The following is a 20,298-nucleotide window of genomic DNA, read 5'->3' on the forward strand; positions in this document are numbered from 1 at the left end:
TTTGAATTAAAAAAGAATTATTTTTAGACATGTTTTCTCGTTTTCATACAAAAAATAAATTTATTTTGAATTAAAGAGAATTGGTTTTAGACATGTTTTCTCTTATTCATGCAAAAAGTAAATTTATTTTGAATTAAAGAAGATTATTGTTAGACATGTTTTCTTATTTTAATCATTTATATCTCAAAAACTTATATCTGAATTTTCAAATCTTGATTTCTCATACAAAAAGTAAATTTATTTTGAATTAAAGATAAAATGTGTTTTCTTATTGTTTGAATATCCCAAACTCATTTTTTGAGTATTCATTGCACATATTGCACATTCAAAACTCTCAAGCTAATTTCCAAACATTTCAAGTCTCTCAAAGATTTATTGTTCATCCATCGAAGAGTCACAAGGCAAAAGGAGAAAAAGAGATCGCAAAGCTGAATCCGATTTTCTTCATTCAAACTAAAGTCATTGTTTATTTATTTATTTAAATATTATTGCCTTGTATAATTTGTTCTTAATTGTTTATTTGTATTCAAGTGTGGACAAATTATTTGTAACATTTAAATTATTATTGAGTATTGTATAGGTTGCCTAGAATCTATTATAATCTAGGTGTGTATCTAATTTTCTAGGTGGGCCAGTATGGAAACCTTTATGATTTTGATTTAGTAGAACCCAAGAGTGGTTAAACATTAGAGAGTGGATTAGGTGTGTGTGGAAACACCGAACTACTATAAATTATGTTGTGCCTCATATTATTTTTTTAAATATAATTTATTATATTTATCAAATGTATATTTTTTAATAAAATCATTAATAAAAAATATTTATTAAAAATAAAAAAAAATTAATCATTCAATTCATCGTTTCTTGAGTGGCGATATCTAAGGAACCTACAAAATTATTTATTAAAAAATCTCTTAAAACTAATTATTTTATACACTTAGTTGATAATGGTGTTTTCTCTCTTCAAAATAAATTTGAACAATTTTAAATTTACGAAGATAATTTTAATTTGCTTTATAATATTAAAAGTTAAAGTAAAAATTTCTTCATGATGATAATTTGAAGAAAAATTATTTAAAATTTAAAAACATTCTAAAATATAATATACTTTCTAATATTGATGATTTAGATTTATTTTTAAAATTAAAGATTTTAAAATAAATTATAATTATAAACATAGAAATGAAAACACCACTTGAAATACTAAATTTTATAAAAAAATAATAAATTTTTTTCAAATACATAGATAGTTTATAAAATATTATTAACTATTCTTGTTATTATATTTTTAATTAAAATTAAAATTAATAAAATTTTATTTATATTTAACTATGTCAGAAAAAAGATTAAATAATTTTACTATATTGTTAATTAAAAAATATTTATTTTCTAAACTAAAATATAAAAATTTAATTAATAAATTTATATTATAAAAAGTGAAAAAAAATAAATTTTCAATAATTTTTAATAAATTATTAAAATAATTATAGTCTAGGAACCACCAACTCTTAATCCGTTTCGTAATATGTTCTTTCGCCAGCCCCACCGACATGATCTCTGTGGGGCAGATCTTTCTCAGCTTGGCAGCCACGTCGACTGGATCCACATCCCCTGTTACCGTCAATTTGCTGTTGTTTGCGTTTATGAAAATTTCTTCAACTTCTACAGATACAAAATATAAGAGAAGACGAATGCGATTTGAGAAATTAATTTGGCGTTTCAAGATATGGGTTTGGTCGTTTCGGATTCCAAATAAGGATCGGTGCCTGCAAGGTCGGAGACTCTGGTCATGGCTTTTTTTCTACACTAGTCGTCGTGCATATCCAGTTTCAGCAGCACCTTATGTCACTTGTAACGTACCGAGAATCATAATTTAATTTAATTATTAGTTTATTATGTTAACTTAATTTAAAGTGGTCACTTATATATATTTGGTTGATATTAACAATAATAATGTTAAGTATAGGAATCATTATATTAATAAACATAATAATAATAAATTATTATTAAGGCTAAGGAAGTTTCATGGAATGTTTAAGGATTTAGAGGTTCAATGTATAAGTTAAGGGAAAGAATTGAGTGGCGTGCGTGAAGTGGTGGAAATTAATAGAGGCAGCCTTAATTAATATTTAAAATTGAAGTGGGATGCTAATTTAAATGAAGATGCAGCCAGTATGGGTGGCACGCGGGCATGTGAAGGCGGGCGCGGATGCGGGTTCGAGATGCAAGCGGGGCTACGCACGCAAGGTTGGAAATTGGTTGAGTTTTAATCAACTAATTGGCGCCCAAAACGGCGCCGTTTTGGGTTAGAGGCGGTGGCTTCCCAGCGGTAGCCACGTGGCCACATTCTGGCCGCTTCTTTTGGCCAATTTAAGGCCGCTTTTCTGCTCAACTTTTACAGCACGAGCAGTGAGCAATTTCAGAAGAATCCAGCGAGCGCGCGATCGTGAATTTGAGAGACTTTGGGCTTCAAATAAGGATTAAATCAAGTTTAATCAGTGAATTGATTATCCAGGTATGTAAACAAGCTAGTAATAAATATTCTGTACGGTCAGAATTTCTTTTAGAGCCCAATTTTATTAATTTTGGCAAATAACTGGATATTACAGTTTGTATAATTTTTATTGCTTTTGGACCCAACGAGCCTAAGGATATCTCTGATAAGGCAAGTTCTTCTTACCTATCTCGTCGTTTCTTTCGTTGGCGATTTATTGGGCCTCCCTTCGTTTGTTTCGGCTATTAATTAATTATGAAGTTTTTAAACGGTTAGTTTAAGATTTAATTTATTAAATGGATTTCGTGGGTTTTATTCGTTGGTTGTCTACGGGGGTTTGTGCCACCCCCTGCCTGTTGGGAATGATGTCGTACTCATTCGGGGCTAGGTTCTTAGCGGTTCGGGTATTAATTGGATTTTTGGTTATTTTCTAGCTGGAGCGGTTGTGCAGTGGGGGCTAGGATCGGCGGTTCGGTGACGGAGTGACTGTCGTACGGTCTACCTTAGGCCGCCGGCGAGTCTCTCCTACTCACTGTCCGTTGACCGGTGCCAGGCACTGCTGACTAGCTTAGCCGTTATGTGATTATAGCATGCCTGCTTATATTTTATTCTCGTTGCATGGCTTGATGTGCACATGGGTACGGGCTGCATGTTGGGATTAACAAGATTTGGTTATGCTTGGTCACGGGCATTTTAGCTTGATTATGATGCATCCAGCACGGGCATATGCATTGCGTGTGGCTTACTATATGGGCGGAGCATGGCCTGATGCCTGGATGTATGGGCGCCTGGTATCACGTTGATGCTCACTACGCCATTGCATTTTATGTGCATTGCATGGCTACTGATAGTATTTAGTTCTCGGACGGGAGTACCGTTCCGAGGGAGCCTATGGCTCGGTTGTCGGGAGTACCGACATGGATACGGGTGACGGGAGTACCGCCCCGGGACAGTGCGCACAGGTTTGTTGAGGATATTGTTGCCTTTCAGGGCAGCGGCAGGTTGGTATGGGACTTGGGTGCCAGGTGTCTTGTGTGGGCCCCAAGGACCGGTATGTGCTCTTATTATACTGCACTGTTGTGTTGTAGCGTCTCATGACTTGTGTGTACTTGTGGGGCTGTGTTTGGGATGGTCTCATCTTTTATTTATAGCCTTTCATTTCTTATAAACTTGCTGAGTCTTGCGACTCACCTTGCTTTCCATCATTCCAGGTAAGGGTAAAGCAAAGGCCGATGGCGAGGATCGTTCCACTTAGCAACCGGCCGCGTTGGTTTGGTGTACAGTTAGTCGCCCCCGTTATCTCTGATATTTTGTCAGTATTTTTTTCCCTCATTTTTTTACTGTGCCAGACTATTCCCTGTATTTTCATCTGTTGGCACAGGTGTCTGTATATTTTTATATATACTCCTTGACCGCCGTCCCAGCGGGGTACCTGCAGACATGCATGTATATCATTTTGCTTCCGCTATGGCATTTCTTTTATGAATGCATGTCAGAGCATTTTGTCTTGTATTTGTTTATCTTCCCTTACGTAAGCGCTTTCGTTTGGATAGACCGAGTGGTTGGGATATCCGGGCGGGGGTGCTTACAATGTTGGTATCAGAGCGTCATTGAGTTAATTTGGGGGACAAGTAACTGTACACCAAGGCTGTTAGGTCGAGTTAGAGTGTTAGGTCGTGTCCTTAATTTCGAAATGCGTTCTAATTGATTTTGGTTATGTAGGACTCATGGACGCACGCCGTGGACGAGGTCGTGGTAGACCACTGATGCGAGGTAGAGGGCACCTTATTCCTACTCCTGAGGTACAGGCGACAGATACAGGAGATGAGAGACAGCCAGGGCCTCCGGACATGCAGGAGACATTGGTAGGTCTTCTACGGGCCGTGGACGTACTGGCGGCATCTCAGTTACGTCAGGAGCGCAGTCATGATGGTAGGACTGCTACGGCCCAGGCGTCACATTTAGGTACTCAGAGAGCAGGGGACAGTTCTGGTGCCGCATTACTTAAAGACTTTATGGCCCTACGTCCACCAGAGTTTAGTGGAGGCGCCGATACGACAGAGGCCGAGGATTGGCTACTGGCTGTGGAGAAGCGTTTACGATCTATAGGCTGTGCAGAGGCCCATAGAGTTCGACTGGGAACCTTCCTATTGCGAGGAGAAGCCGAGCGATGGTGGGAGACCACCAAACAGCGATATGGTGATGGGGGCCCGACATGGGCACAGTTTGTCGCGGCATTCAATGAGACTTATATACCGGCTTGGGTCAGAGAGCAAAAGGTGTTCGAGTTTGTTGACTTACAACAAAGGAAGGCGTTTGCGGTGTCAGCCGCCGAGGCAGCTGAGGGCGGTGATACGGTACAAGGTATACTTTCTCTTCATGGTCATGATGTACGTGCTTTATTTGATACAGGTTCTACCCACTCTTTCATAGCACCCCATTTGTTGCATAAGATCCCGATCTCGTGTACCCCATTACCTTATGATTTATCTGTTTCGACACCGGGAGGGATGGTATTGTTGGGAAGTGAGATGGTCAGGGATTGCTAGATAGGGATTCATGATCAGGTATTTTTATGAGATCTTATTGTTTTGGTGATTCAGGATTTTGATTTACTGTTGGGTATGGATTGGCTCTCACGGCACTATGCTCGAGTTGATTGTCGTCGGAAGGTAATTTCATTTGAGCACCCGGAGAGACCAGTTGTTACATACCGGGGTGTAAAGCCTGTGGTGACTACGCCGATGATATTGGTTATGCACGCCGAGAGGCTTATACGACGTGGGTGTGAAGCTTATTTTGCATTTGTAACCGTGATAGCTGGGGAGAAGAAGGAGTTGGCTGCCTATCCTGTGGTGCGAGACTTTCCAGATGTGTTCCCAGATGAGTTGCCGGGACTACCACCGCACCGGGAGATTGATTTTGCAGTTGATCTGTTGTCAAGTACGCAGCCTATTTCCAAGACTCCTTACCGTATGGCTGCCAATGAATTAAAAGAACTTAAGGTGCAGTTGCAAGATCTTTTGGAGAGGGGGTTTATTCGACCGAGCACATCGCCATGGGGGGTTCCAGTATTATTTGTGCGTAAGAAAGATGGGTCTATGCGACTGTGTATAGACTACCGGCAGCTTAATCAGGTAACAATTAAGAATAAGTACCCCTTACCCCGTGTGGATGATTTACTAGATCAATTGCGTGGTGCATCAGTGTTTTCCAAAATAGATTTGCGGTCAGGTTATCATCAGGTGCGAGTCAGAGATGAGGATATTGCGAAGACCGCATTTCGTACACGTTACGGCCATTATGAGTTTGTGGTCATGCCATTTGGGCTGACCAATGCACCTGCAGTATTTATGGATCTGATGAATAGAGTATTCAAGGAATATTTGGACTCTTTTGTCATAGTTTTCATTGATGACATCCTAATTTACTCACCGAGCTCTGAGATACACGAGGTACATCTGAGCGTGGTTTTGCAGAAGCTCAGAAAGGAGCAGTTATATGCCAAGTTTTCGAAATGTGAGTTTTGGCAGACCCGAGTGGTATTCTTGGGACACGTGGTCTCAGGTGAGGGTATCTCGGTAGACCCAGAAAAGACTAGAGCTGTGATGGATTGGCCGAGACCGATGACAGTGACGGAGATTCGGAGTTTTCTTGGCCTTGCCGGTTATTATCGACGATTCATAGAAGGCTTTGCACGGCTTGCATCACCCATGACGAAGTTGACGAGGAAAGGCGTCAGATTTATTTGGGACGAGTCTTGTGAGAGGTCTTTCCAGGAGTTGAAACGGCGTTTGACTTCGGCGCCAGTACTGACGATACCCAGGTGTGGTGAGTTATTTACTGTATATAGTGATGCTTCGTATGCAGGATTGGGATGTGTTTTGATGCAGGACGGCCGAGTGAATGCTTATGCATCCAGACAGTTGAAGAGGCACGAAGAGAATTACCCTACACATGATCTGGAGTTAGCGGCCGTAGTGTTTGCTTTGAAGATTTGGAGGCATTATCTTTATGGTGAGAGAGTCCAGATTTACACTGATCACAAGAGTCTTAAGTACCTCTTTTCACAGAGGGAACTCAATACGAGACAACGCCGTTGGTTAGAGCTGCTTAAAGATTATGCTTAAAGATTATGATTGCGAGATCCTCTATCATCCAGGTAAAGCCAATGTGGTTGCAGATGCATTGAGTCGTCGTGGAGCAACAGCTGCAGCTATGATGGTGCAGGAGTGGTTCTTATTGGAGCAGATGAGTGATCTTACTATCTCAATGGCATCAGATAATCCTACACTCTATTGTGCTGCCATGAGTATCTATTTAGATCTTGAGGATCAGATTCGCGATCGACAGCGACAGGATGTGGAGCTTGACGCGATTATTGCTATATGGAGAGATTTGGGCCATTAGGGTACAGCCAGAGGGACGATGGCTTGCTATTGTTTCATGGGCGAATTTGTGTGCCGAGTGATAGTGATGTCAGGCAGAGGATCCTAGAGGAAGCTCATCGTTCTCCCTATACTATCCATCCTGGAGCGACGAAGATGTACTAGGGCTTACGACGTCAATATTGGTGGAGCGGCATGAAGAGGAGCGTAGCGGAGTTTGTATCCCGATGTTTAGTGTGCCAGCAAGTCAAAGCTGAGCACCAGAGACCCGCAGGATTGTTACGACCTTTATCTGTGCCGAAGTGGAAATGGGAGCGCATAGCTATGGATTTTGTCTCAGGATTGCCACGATCTATTCGGGGATTCGATTCGGTATGGGTGATTATCGATCGATTGACTAAATCAGCGCACTTTCTACCTGTCAAGAAGACCTATCCTATTCATCGACTGGCCAAGCTATACATTGATGAGGTGGTGAGACTGCACGGAGTCCCAGCTAGTATTGTGTCAGACAGGGATCCTCGATTTACCTCACGATTTTGGGAGGCGTTGCAGAGTGCTATGGGGACCCAATTGACTTTCAGTACAGCCTTCCATCCTCAGACTGATGGGCAGTCGGAGCGGACCATACGGACTTTGGAAGATATGCTCCGCGCCTGTGTATTGGATTTCTATGGGAGCTGGGATGATCATTTGTCGTTAGTGGAGTTTGCCTACAATAATAGCTTCCAGGCCAGTATTGGGATGGCACCATTTGAGGCGTTGTACGGGCGACCATGTAGATCACCGCTTTGCTGGACCGAGATTAGGGAGCGAGCACTACTTGGACCAGAGTTGGTAGAGTAGACATCAGAGAAGATCTAGTTGATTCGGGCGAGGATGAAGGCAGCTCAGGACCGTCAGAAAAGTTATGCTGACAGACGGCGTCGGGATTTGGAGTTTGCTGTGGGCGAACATGTTTTTCTTCGTGTCATGCCAATGAGGGGTGTTCGAAGTTTTGGAGTATCTGGTAAGTTGAGTCCTCGCTATGTGGGACCGTTCGAGATACTGGAGCGAGTCGGATCGTTGGCTTATCGGTTAGCTTTACCCCCTCAGTTAGCCCATGTACATGATGTCTTTCATGTTTCTATGCTCCGCAAGTACGTGGCAGATCCCGGGCATGTTATTGATTATCACCCGCTTGTGGTGCAAGAGGACGCGTCGTACATCGAGTTGCCTGCCAGTATCGTGGATCGGAAAGAAAAAGTGCTCCGCAACCGTACGATTCCCTATGTGAAGGTCCAGTGGCAGCGACATACCCCTGATGAGGCTACTTGGGAGCTAGAGGAGGACATGAGGTGACTTCATCCTCAGTTGTTTGCCTAGCCAGGTACGAATTTCGAGGACGAAATTCTTGTAAGGAGGGGAGAATTTGTAACGTACCGTGAATCATAATTTAATTTAATTATTAGTTTATTATGTTAACTTAATTTAAAGTGGTCACTTATATATATTTGGTTGATATTAACAATAATAATGTTAAGTATAGGAATCATTATATTAATAAACATAATAATAATAAATTATTATTAAGGCTAAGGAAGTTTCATGGAATGTTTAAGGATTTAGAGGTTCAATGTATAAGTTAAGGGAAAGAATTGAGTGGCGTGCGTGAAGTGGTGGAAATTAATAAAGGGAGCCTTAATTAACATTTAAAATTGAAGTGGGATGCTAATTTAAATGAAGATGCAGCCAGTATGGGTGGCACGCGGGCATGTGAAGGCGGGCGCAGATGCGGGTTCGAGACGCAGGCGGGGCTACGCACGCAAGGTTGGAAATTGGTTGAGTTTTAATCAACTAATTGGCGCCCAAAACGGCGCCGTTTTGGGTTAGAGGCGGTGGCTTCCCAGCGATAGCCATGTGGCCACATTCTGGCCGCTTCTTTTGGCCAATTTAAGGCCGCTTTTCTGCTCAACTTTTACAACACGAGCAGTGAGCAATTTCAGAAGAATCCAGCGAGCGCGCGATCGTGAATTTGAGAGACTTTGGGCTTCAAATAAGGATTAAATCAAGTTTAATCAGTGAATTGATTATCCAGGTATGTAAACAAGCTAGTAATAAATATTCTGTACGGTCAGAATTTCTTTTAGAGCCCAATTTTATTAATTTTGGCAAATAACTGGATATTACAGTTTGTATAATTTTTACTACTTTTGGACCCAACGAGCCTAAGGATATCTCTAATAAGGCAAGTTCTTCTTACCTATCTCGTCGTTTCTTTCGTTGGCGATTTATTGGGCCTCCCTTCGTTTGTTTCGGCTATTAATTAATTATGAATTTTTAAACGGTTAGTTTAAGATTTAATTTATTAAATGGATCTCGTGGGTTTTATTCGTTGGTTGCCTACGGGGGTTTGTGCCACCCCCTGCCTGTTGGGAATGATGTCGTACTCACCCGGGGCTAGGTTCTTAGCGGTTCGGGTATTAATTGGATTTTTGGTTATTTTCTAGCTGGAGCGGTTGTGCAGTGGGGGCTAGGATCGGCGGTTCGGTGACGGAGTGACTGTCGTACGGTCTACCTTAGGCCGCCGGCGAGTCTCTTCTACCCACTGTCCGTTGACCGGTGCCAGGCACTGCTGACTAGCTTAGCCGTTATGTGATTATAGCATGCCTGCTTATATTTTATTCTCGTTGCATGGCTTGATGTGCACATGGGTACGGGCTGCATGTTGGGATTAACATGATTTGGTTATGCTTGGTCACGGGCATTTTAGCTTGATTATGATGCATCCAGCACGGGCATATGCATTGCGTGTGGCTTACTATATGGGCGGAGCATGGCCTGATGCCTGGATGTATGGGCGCCTGGTATCACGTTGATGCTCACTACGCCATTGCATTTTATGTGCATTGCATGGCTACTGATAGTATTTAGTTCTCGGACGGGAGTACCGTTCCGAGGGAGCCTATGGCTCGGTTGTAGGGAGTACCGACATGGATACGGGTGACGGGAGTACCGCCCCGGGACAGTGCGCACAGGTTTGTTGAGGATATTGTTGCCTTTTAGGGCAGCGGCAGGTTGGTATGGGACTTGGGTGCCAGGTGTCTTGTGTGGGCCCCAAGGACCGGTATGTGCTCTTATTATACTGCACTGTTGTGTTGTAGCGTCTCATGACTTGTGTGTACTTGTGGGGCTGTGTTTGGGATGGTCTCATCTTTTATTTATAGCCTTTCATTTCTTATAAACTTGCTGAGTCTTGCGACTCACCTTGCTTTCCATCATTCCAGGTAAGGGTAAAGCAAAGGCCGAGGGCGAGGATCGTTCCACTTAGCAGCCGGCCGCGTTGGTTTGGTGTACAGTTAGTCGCCCCCGTTATCTCTGATATTTTGTCAGTATTTTTGTCCCTCATTTTTTTACTGTGCCGGACTATTCCCTGTATTTTCATCTGTTGGCACAGGTGTCTGTATATTTTTATATATAGTCCTTGACCGCCGTCCCAGCGGGGTACCTGCAGACATGCATGTATATCATTTTGCTTTCGCTGTGGCATTTCTTTTATGAATGCATGTCAGAGCATTTTGTCTTGTATTTGTTTATTTTCCCTTACGTAAGCGCTTTCGTTTGGATAGACCGGGTGGTTGGGATATCCGGGCGGGGGTGCTTACATGTCACTAACAAATTAAGCTTTAGTACTTAAAATGGTCGATTATGTTAAATGAGCGTTGAGACATATAATATTAGGGTTAGATTTTAAGTAAAATTCGTTAAATATTTGAATTGAGTCAAATTAAATTTTTATTTTTCGTCATAAGGAGATCAAGTTGATATGTTTATATGTCTAAAATAATAAATAGGTGAATAAAAAGTTGACATTCAAAATATACTGGTTGAATTGAAAAATTTTAAGAGAATGCTATTATCACACATTGAAATAGCAAGATAGCATCTTGGTATTTATATAGACTTATACAGTAAATGAAAAGTAAGTTTATTAAACAAGAAAGTCTCTCTCTCGCATGTGCATGTGCATGTGCATGTGCGGGAGGTGCAAATCCCAAACCTAACGAACCAAACTTGTAGTGAGCGCAAACCCTGTGTATGCAAAAGGGCCTCATACGAGTGTCGGTCAACTCTTGAGTCTTTCATGGTGTTTTGGGATATTCAATGAACTGCGTCAATACACTTAATTTCTGTAAAATAAATTATATATATTTAAGTATCATAAATACCAATTAAACAATATTATTTAAATGGACCATCTAATGGTTAAAAAATAATGGCTAATGTAATTATTAAATAGTAATAAATATATTTTATTTTTAAATAATAATATTTATTCTATCATATTTTTAATATTTAAATAATTTGATTAGTTGATTATAAATATATTATGTTTTGAACTATTTAGATAGTGTTTGTTGATTAAGATATGAGTTGAAAAAAATGAAATATGAAAAAATTATTTCACACAAAAGTGATTTTTGTATATTTATTAAATTTATTTGATAACCCATAAAGAATAAGACACTGTTTGGCTTATCGATTTGACCATTAATAGCTTATAAGCTATTAAGCTATTAAGCAAAAGCTGGTGAGATGTTTGAATGCCCCTCACCAACGTTTAAGTTAAATAGCTTAAATACTACTACCACAGCGTTTTGCAAAAGTTGGTGGGGGGAAACTTTTGCAAAATGTTGTTAATTTATAAGTTGTGTTACCCAATCATTTTACCATTTTACCCTTATTTTTTTTGTTAATTTTTAACCATGCCCTTATTCTTCAACCTTTGCGTCCCACCATTTGTTGCCCTAGCTCTTTTGGCCGCCACCGTTGACCATTGTTGTCACCTCTACCGATCGTTTCCCATAAGCCATTGACCAAGGCCTGCATCGTCAACATTAGTCATTGCCCCCATCATCTCCTTCATCAGCTATTGCCCTTATCTACTTCAACTTCTCATACGTCGCCCTCATCGGCCGCTGCTCATCGTCATCCTTACCCTCATCTCCTATGTTTGTGTTTCTTTTCCCTACTGTCATTATTTGTGTATGTATGTATATATATTTATATATATATAACATATATAATACATTTAACAATATCGTATTCATATATTTTTAATAATTATGTATAATTTATCAACATCTACCAGTAAAATTTTACATCATTTAACGCTATGTCTATTTTGGTCTTTTTGTCAAGTTTTGATAACTTATCAGGTCTTTCAAACCAAACACATAATTATTAACTGATAGTTTAAAAATACATTTATTCAAATACGTTATCGACTTAAACGCTACATAACATTTAAGTTTTATATAACTTCAAAGCTAAATAGTTTAAAAACTATGAAAAGAAAGGTAAGCCAAACACCCTCTAAGTCACGTGACTTTTTATCTCTTTCTCTTGTAGATAAAAACACATTTATTCAAATACGTTATCTATAAGAAGAGAGATAAATTTATCTTAAACTTTACAGATAATAAAAATAATATATATGTCCCCCAATACATTTCAAAAATTTTAACTAACTGTCTAGTAAAAATTTTAAAATATTTCTCAGTCATATCTTAATTATTCCATATTTTGGTTCGAAAAGCATTTCAACCTTATATTGATATAATTATATCTTGTTCATTTTAACAAACACTAACTTGATAAATTAATAAAATTATTTGAATGTTGAAAATAAAATGTAATAAATGAGCATTACTTAAAAATAAGATGTATTTATTATTACTTAACTACTACCATTAATAATGTAGAAAAATAATAATAATTTTTTATTTTCAAATTATTTCTATTTATTATATTTTATTTTTAACCTTTAAATAATTTTATTAATTGAAAATAAATATATTATATTTTAAATTATTTAATTATTTAATAAAATTATTTATAATTAACATTATCCTATTTAAATATAGGGTGATGCTAGATCCTAGGCACCAATAAAAATATTTTATTTTTATATAATATATATTTATTATATCTTATTCTTAACATTTAAACAATTCTATTGGTTAATTAAAATATTTGAAATAAAATATATTTATTATTAATAATAAAATTATTTAGATATAAAAAATAATATAAAATAAATACACCTTATTGGAATAAGGTATATTTGTTGATAGCATTACCCTTAAATGTATTGTCATTTTCACTAACAAATTTAACAAATAATTATCATAAATTAACGTGATATACACAAATTTAAAATAATTTTATTTAAAACTAATAATAAATATACTTATCACTATCAACTATTATTAATGTTAAATATAATTATTATAAATTTGATATCAATTAAGAAGTGATTTAAGTTAAATGCAAGTCTGAATCCCATTTGTGGGTTCTGAACGTTGTAATCAAAAGAGAGAGAGAGAGAGAGAGAGAGAGAGAGAAAAGAGACTTTTATCTGGAATTCCAAAAACATCCTCCCATCCTTGTCTGAGTTGCTGGATTTTTATAATTATAATTTTATATATATATATATATTGGTGTGCTTTCATGACACCGCTTCCTCCTCCGGTGCTGATGCAATACGGTCGGGTGTGCAATGTGAAAATTGGATTAATTACATTTACTGAAAAGATAAAAGAATTTTTTTATATTTAAAAAATAATATAAATTCTCTTTTAATTTGTAAGCCTAGTTATCATTTTTATTATTAACTACAAATTAACTATAATCTAATTGTCTATCATCATTAGTCTTTCTCTGATTCAATGATAATTTAATCATCATCTGACTACATGAAAAGAGATACGTAAATTGTCACATTTTAACTAATTTGACAAACAAACAAGGAAGATAAAGGATCGTGAAAGAAAATGTAGAGGTATTTTTTGTTATATTAATAATGATAAAAAATGTATCTAAAATTATAAAATATTATTATTATTATTATTTTCTAAACATTAATTGTGCTTTTGTTTTTCTATGTAAATCAAAGGTGCTAAATAAAACTTACCTTATAAAATTTATGGGGAGACTAATAAGGAAAAGAGGAAGAGAAGCGGATGTTTTTAAATAGAATAATGTTATCAGTACATTTTTGTGTACAAACTACACAAAGATATATCAATGACAAAAAAAAGTCTCTTATGAAGCGCATGAAAACGATGGGTATTTTGATCATAATATCGTAGTCTAAAATGTACAAAAGAGAATATTTATTCAAATAAAATATTTATTTGAATCATGCTATATGTACATTACTTTTATACACATTTTAAATATTTACTGGTACACCTTTTAAATATTTATTTAGTTGAATGCTCCATGTTTCAATTAGCTAAATCGTTACCAATGATTCTTTAGTGGTGGCCACTAAGGTTAAGGTCCTCCTAAAATTCTACCATTTTCACCGGTTGCGGTGACTGGGCTCCATTTTGAGATAACTTAAATGCCTTTGCTAGAAGGGATTTTTACAAATAATAAGAATTTACCAGCATTAAAAAAAATTATGGTTTAAGATAACATTTTTTGAATTGAGTAAGATAAATAAATATTAAAATAAAATTTAAATATTTTTTGAATAAAGATATAGAATGATAAACACTAGATCAATTTTTTTTATTAAAATATATTTATGATCAAATTCATTCAAAATTGTATATTAACATTAATAATAAATTTATTATTAAAATAATATTTTATGATTAATGTAAATTATCAAAAATTAAAAATTAAAAATAGTGTTATATTTTTTAAATATACGTTCAAAAATAAATTCTAAAAAGACTCAGTAAAAATAATTATTGATGAAATTATAATAACTTCACTTAAATAATTAAAAAATGATAAAATATATTTTTATATTAAATAATAAAATATTAAATTAAAAAATCAATTTAGGTTATACGTGAGGAAGATCGAAGAAATGGGAGATCTAGATGATCGGTGGTCGGACGATGAAGCCAAGCAAGAAGACCAATGATTGCCAAATAATGATATGAAGAAGAAAAAGAGACCAACAATGATCGAACGGTTCAGTGGCAAAGAAGATCTTTGAATAAGGGTTGCTAGACACTGAAGCTAATGGGGAAGAAGTAGATCAGAGGTCATCAAACAATGAAGCGAAAGGAAAATGAAGACTAACAGTGGTGGGGAAGATTGATGAGCAGAGGTTGTCAGACGTTTTGGTGGCGAGGAAGAAGATGAAAGGCAAGAAATATTGATGGTCAGATAAACGATGTCGAGGAAGAAGATGAACAGACGAGAAAAAAAAAAAAAGTGAAGCTTTTATATAATAGAGATATGATTAATTTATGCTTATTTATAGAATATTAGATAAATCTATCTTGAGATAATTAGATAAATTTATTTATAAAAAATTAGATAAAGAAGTTATATGAGCATTTTTTTAAAAGTTATCAATTAAATTTAACAAACATTTAAAAAAAATAAAAATTCAAAATATTTTTTAAATTTTATTTTATTTTTTTACTCATATCTCGGTAATATACACGACGTAGATAGTTAGCCGGGTGGTACCCCTAAGTTTTCAGAACCAAGCCACGTACTCATCCGGTTCTTTTGCCGGCCCAGTCGTGAATTAGATCTCTGTGTGGCAGATCTTCTTGAGGTTGGTCGCCACTTTGACTGGATCCACATCCCCTGTTACGGTCAATTTGTTGTCCTTTGTGTTCATGTAAATTGATTCAACTCTTGCTGAAAATAAAATATAAGAGAAAACGAATGCGATTTGGGAAAATAATTCCCTGTTCCGAGATATGGGTTTGGCCGTTTCGGATTCAAATTAAGGATTAGTACCTGCAAGGCCGGAGACTCCGGTCATGGCTTTCTTCCTGCACTTGTCGTCGAGCATATCCAGTTTCAGCATCACCTCCTATCATCAGTAAATTAAAGCTTTAGTACTTGACAGTGACAGAGTCACAAGAAAGAATTTTAGTCTGATTAAATTATAGTTTTAATTAAATTATAAAAATTATAATTATTTATAATAATATATAAAAAATCCAAAAAGTAAAAAAAATCAGCTGGGCGCAGCCGGGCAAAACGTGGCTCCGCACTGACTTAAGAGTCGATTATATATATATATATATATATAGCACGTGGTCGGTCGGGAGACCATTATTGGTTTGCATTCGTGCTACACATTTTCAAACCTATCACTAGACGAGTGAAAGTGGAGTGGCATAGTCAAAATTCAAAATGATGAAAGGTTGCTGGCATCACTCATCAGCAGCCTCTCGGAACCCTACGCGTGTCTCTCACTGTGCTTTCATGACATCGCTTCCTCCTCCGGTGTGCTCATGCAATCACGTGAAATTTTGATGAATCACAGTTACTGAAAAGATAAAAAAATATTTTTTTTATATTTAAAAAATGATAGAAATTTCCTTTTACTTTGTAAGTCTAGTTACAATTTTTTATTATTATTTTATAAATATTAACAATTTTAATTTAATAAAATTACTTTCATATTTTTTCTCATATTCTCTTTTTTATTTTCTCATATAACAAATTAACTAGAATTAAGCATGGGACACTAACCACTCACCTATAGATTTGGAGCATTTCCTATTGAGGTTCAATAGAAATAAAAATGAAAAATATTTTTAATATAAAATAAAAATAAAGAAATAAATATTTTTTTAATGATGTAGAAAACGAAAATATATGGTAAAGTATAAATTATTATTTTTTTAAATTTTTTATAAATATAATCTTTAATATAAAAAATAATTCAAACATAATGCATTTATCTAAAAATAAATTCACAAAGTTCAGGGTCTAAGAAGTAGTGAAGCAAATCAAGTAATGATGGCGAGTGCACAGAAGCAATCGAATACGAGTGTGAGACGAAAGAATGACCAATTGTGGTAATCGTGAAAGGGAATGACGACATTCATCGAGGCTCAATTTTCGGGATTCAACAACGAGAGAACATCAATGAGCAACAAGAAATAATATCAACAATTTTCAATATTCGAAAATGCAAAAAAGAAGAAAGCTGGCAAAGAGAAGTAGTTCTTCAATCTTAATTATATAGTTGCTCGTTAGAGATGGAAGCAATTTTATCTCTAACATAATTAGTAGTTATAAACGCGTTTTCGATAATTTTTTATAATTTGCAAAATGCCATTAAAACATTTCACAAAATACAAAAAATACCCAAAAAAAGGTTTTTGGGCCATTCAGATGTTTCCGAAATGGGAAACGACTTCTAAACGTCAAAATAGAGTCTCCAAATTGTTTTCGTGCATCAAAGTTGAATACCAATTTTAATATGTTTACAAAGTTTCGTAGCAATAATTCGTCAAATCATATATCTCTTATGTGTAAAATTTTTACAAAAAATTGTTTTAAGGCAACTCTCCAAAACTATCTCTAATATCAACGATGCCTGTAAAAAACTATTTTTTATTTCAAAATTTCACTAAATTACTCTTCTAGTAATAATCAAGACTTTCTTTTTTTTCTCTTGCCCTCTGCTGATTTTTCATTAATAATACTAATTAGATAAGCCGCCGTCTAATTTAAAAGACACATCAATTAATTGGAACAGCCTAGCTCCCTCCATTTGTCACCTTGCAATGATATGTTAAAAAAAGGGTTCAACTTTAGGAGATAAGGACCCCCGCATTCAAATATTGACACTTTTGCTTGTCATGACGCATGTATTAGAAAATAAGTAAAATTAAAATGTTATTTAATACTTTTCCTCATAACATTGAGTTGTTTTTATAATAATAAAAAATAATTTATTATTATTATTATTATTTCATACATTAATCTTCTTGAACAACTGAATTATATCAATTCTACTTATTTCAATCTGTCTTTAGATTTTAAATTATTCAATGAATATAACATAATTAAATCTTAACGTGTAATCTAACTATGAAAAAGATGTCCAAATCCATGTGGAATTAAGACAATCAACTGAAGATGGCAGATAAGAACATCAAATTTAATAAAAATTATTGAACTATTGTTAAGGTAGCAGACTATAATTATTATAAATGGACACCAATTAAAAAGTGTTCCAAGTTAAATGCAAGTCTGAATCTCATGTGTCAAGTTGCTGGATTTTTGAGAATCATTCAATAAACGAGTGAAAAGTGAAAGATAAATTAATAATAAATTGACATGATATACATAAATTTATTTATGTTAATTTATAAAAATTATTTATGAGTATATTTTTTAATATTTAAAATAAAAATATTAAATATTACATTTACTGAAAAGATAAAAAATATTTTATATATTTAAAAATAATATAAACTTTCTTTTAATTTGTAAGTCTATTTATAACTTTTTATATTATTTTATAAATATTAAAAATTTTAATATAATAAAACTATTTTCATATTTTTCTTCATATTTTATCTTTTCTCATCGTATAACAAACTAAACACAATTTAATTATCTCTCATCAGTCTCTCTTTGATTCAATGATAGTTTAATTATCATTGAATCACATGAAAAGAGATATATAAATTGTCACGTTTTAACTAATTTGACAAATAAACATGGAAGATAAAGGAATTGTGAAAGAAAATATAGAAGTATTTTAATTTGTTATATTAATGATTTTAATAAAGATAAAAATTGTATCTCAAATTGCAAAATTATAGATATCATTATTATTATTATTTTCTAAATATTAATTGTGTGTTTTTTTTTTTTATATAAATCAAAGGTTTTCAATATAACTTACCTTGTGAAATTTTGGGGGAGATTAATAGAGAGAGACACGAGTGTTTTTAAATATTTATTTAGTTGCATGTTTAATGTCTTAATGTTTTGTAACTAGAATTTTACTATAGGGCCAGAAAAACTCATCAAAAAGTTTATACAATAAGGTTGAAAAGATCAAAATACCCTTGTCTCCAATATAAATTTACAAGGTTGTCACTGCACAACCCAGCCTCTCTCATCTCTCCATTCTTCCATGACTGCGCATAGAGCTCTCGCCTTCCTCTTCTTTTCTTTTTCCCATGGTTGCGTAATAGTCGATCGTCGCGGCACGTGGCCTCGTCGCCAACATTGTCGCTTCACAGACCGTTGCTAGATGCAACGACGGTCGGCGAGGCGCGGTGGCCGGCAATCGCACGGCCACGGCCATGGGAGAATGGAAAGAGGAGGGAGGCGATGGCTCTACGCGCAACCATGGGAGAAGGGAGAGAGGAGAGAGGGGAAGGCTAGAAAGGGTATTTGGGTCTTTTTGATCACATTCGGTAAGTCCGTCAGTAACCTTCTCAGGCAAAGTAGTGTTTTCCTTGCAACTAAATCGTCACTAATGATCATTTAGTGGTAAGATTAATAAGATCTCCCTAAAATTCTACCATTTTCATAGGCCGTGGCAACCGGACTCCATTATGAGGTAAATTAAAAGACTTCTGCTAAAAGGATTTGTTTAGAAATAATAAAAATTTAATTTGGTATCACTAAAAAGGCTTATTGATGAGAGAGCCCACTTCAGGTTCAGCCTCCACTGAAAATTTGATTTTGGGCTCGGATAAGCTATACCTAGTTAGCTCTTGAGACGAGAGATATGATGAGTTCGATTATTTAATAATGTTTAGTATAAGATTAAGGTTAAATTGAATTATAATATTCAATTATTAAAAAGTATATGTAAACATATATATAAATTTTATTATTACATATAAAGTATATTTTAACAAATTTTTGTTATAATTTGATCAACTAGATCATATGGGTATTTTACAAAAAGGATTAGTAATGGAAAATATATTTTAATAATTTTTTGTATAATTTATAATAAAAAATATGTAATTAATATGAAAATATATTTATTTTAACATAAGAAAGAAAAAAAGAAATCTAATTAGGGTTTTTCATGAAATAGAATTATAGCAATATATATAGGGAAAATTAAAAGTTCTATTAATTTTCTTAAAAGGGTAAAATGGATATATTGAAGAAAAATTTTATAACTCACTCCAAATGAATTTAATTGAGAAATGTGAAGTGTTGCGAGACATTTAATTTTAAACTAAAAACTTAAATTCAACTCATCTCAAGTATCGACTCAATGCCAAACACCATCATACACGTACCATTTGGATCATCTTCAGGGGTTGGTAATAGTAACCCTAAATCCGTACTTATGTGATGAACTAAATCTTGAGAGTGTCCTACCTACCACGTGGGTACCATAAGTGAATAATAAGAATATTTTTACAGGTTCAATAATTCAATACCTAAATACTTAATTTATTTGTTGTATCTTTAGGATGGTGTTAAATTGATACTTTTTGTCAATAAATTTTAATTTTCGTTGTCTTCATGGTAAAGAAAAGTAAAGATATTTTTATCATTATTTCAAACATGCATTAGTAATCTAATTATAATATTGAGCAAGAGGATTATATGAATTCTACTTATTTAATCTCTCGTTAATTAGATTTTATCATTATGTTAATAAATACG

Source organism: Diospyros lotus, chromosome 1, assembly GCF_014633365.1.
Source record: "Diospyros lotus cultivar Yz01 chromosome 1, ASM1463336v1, whole genome shotgun sequence".
NCBI classification, from domain to species: domain Eukaryota; kingdom Viridiplantae; phylum Streptophyta; class Magnoliopsida; order Ericales; family Ebenaceae; genus Diospyros; species Diospyros lotus.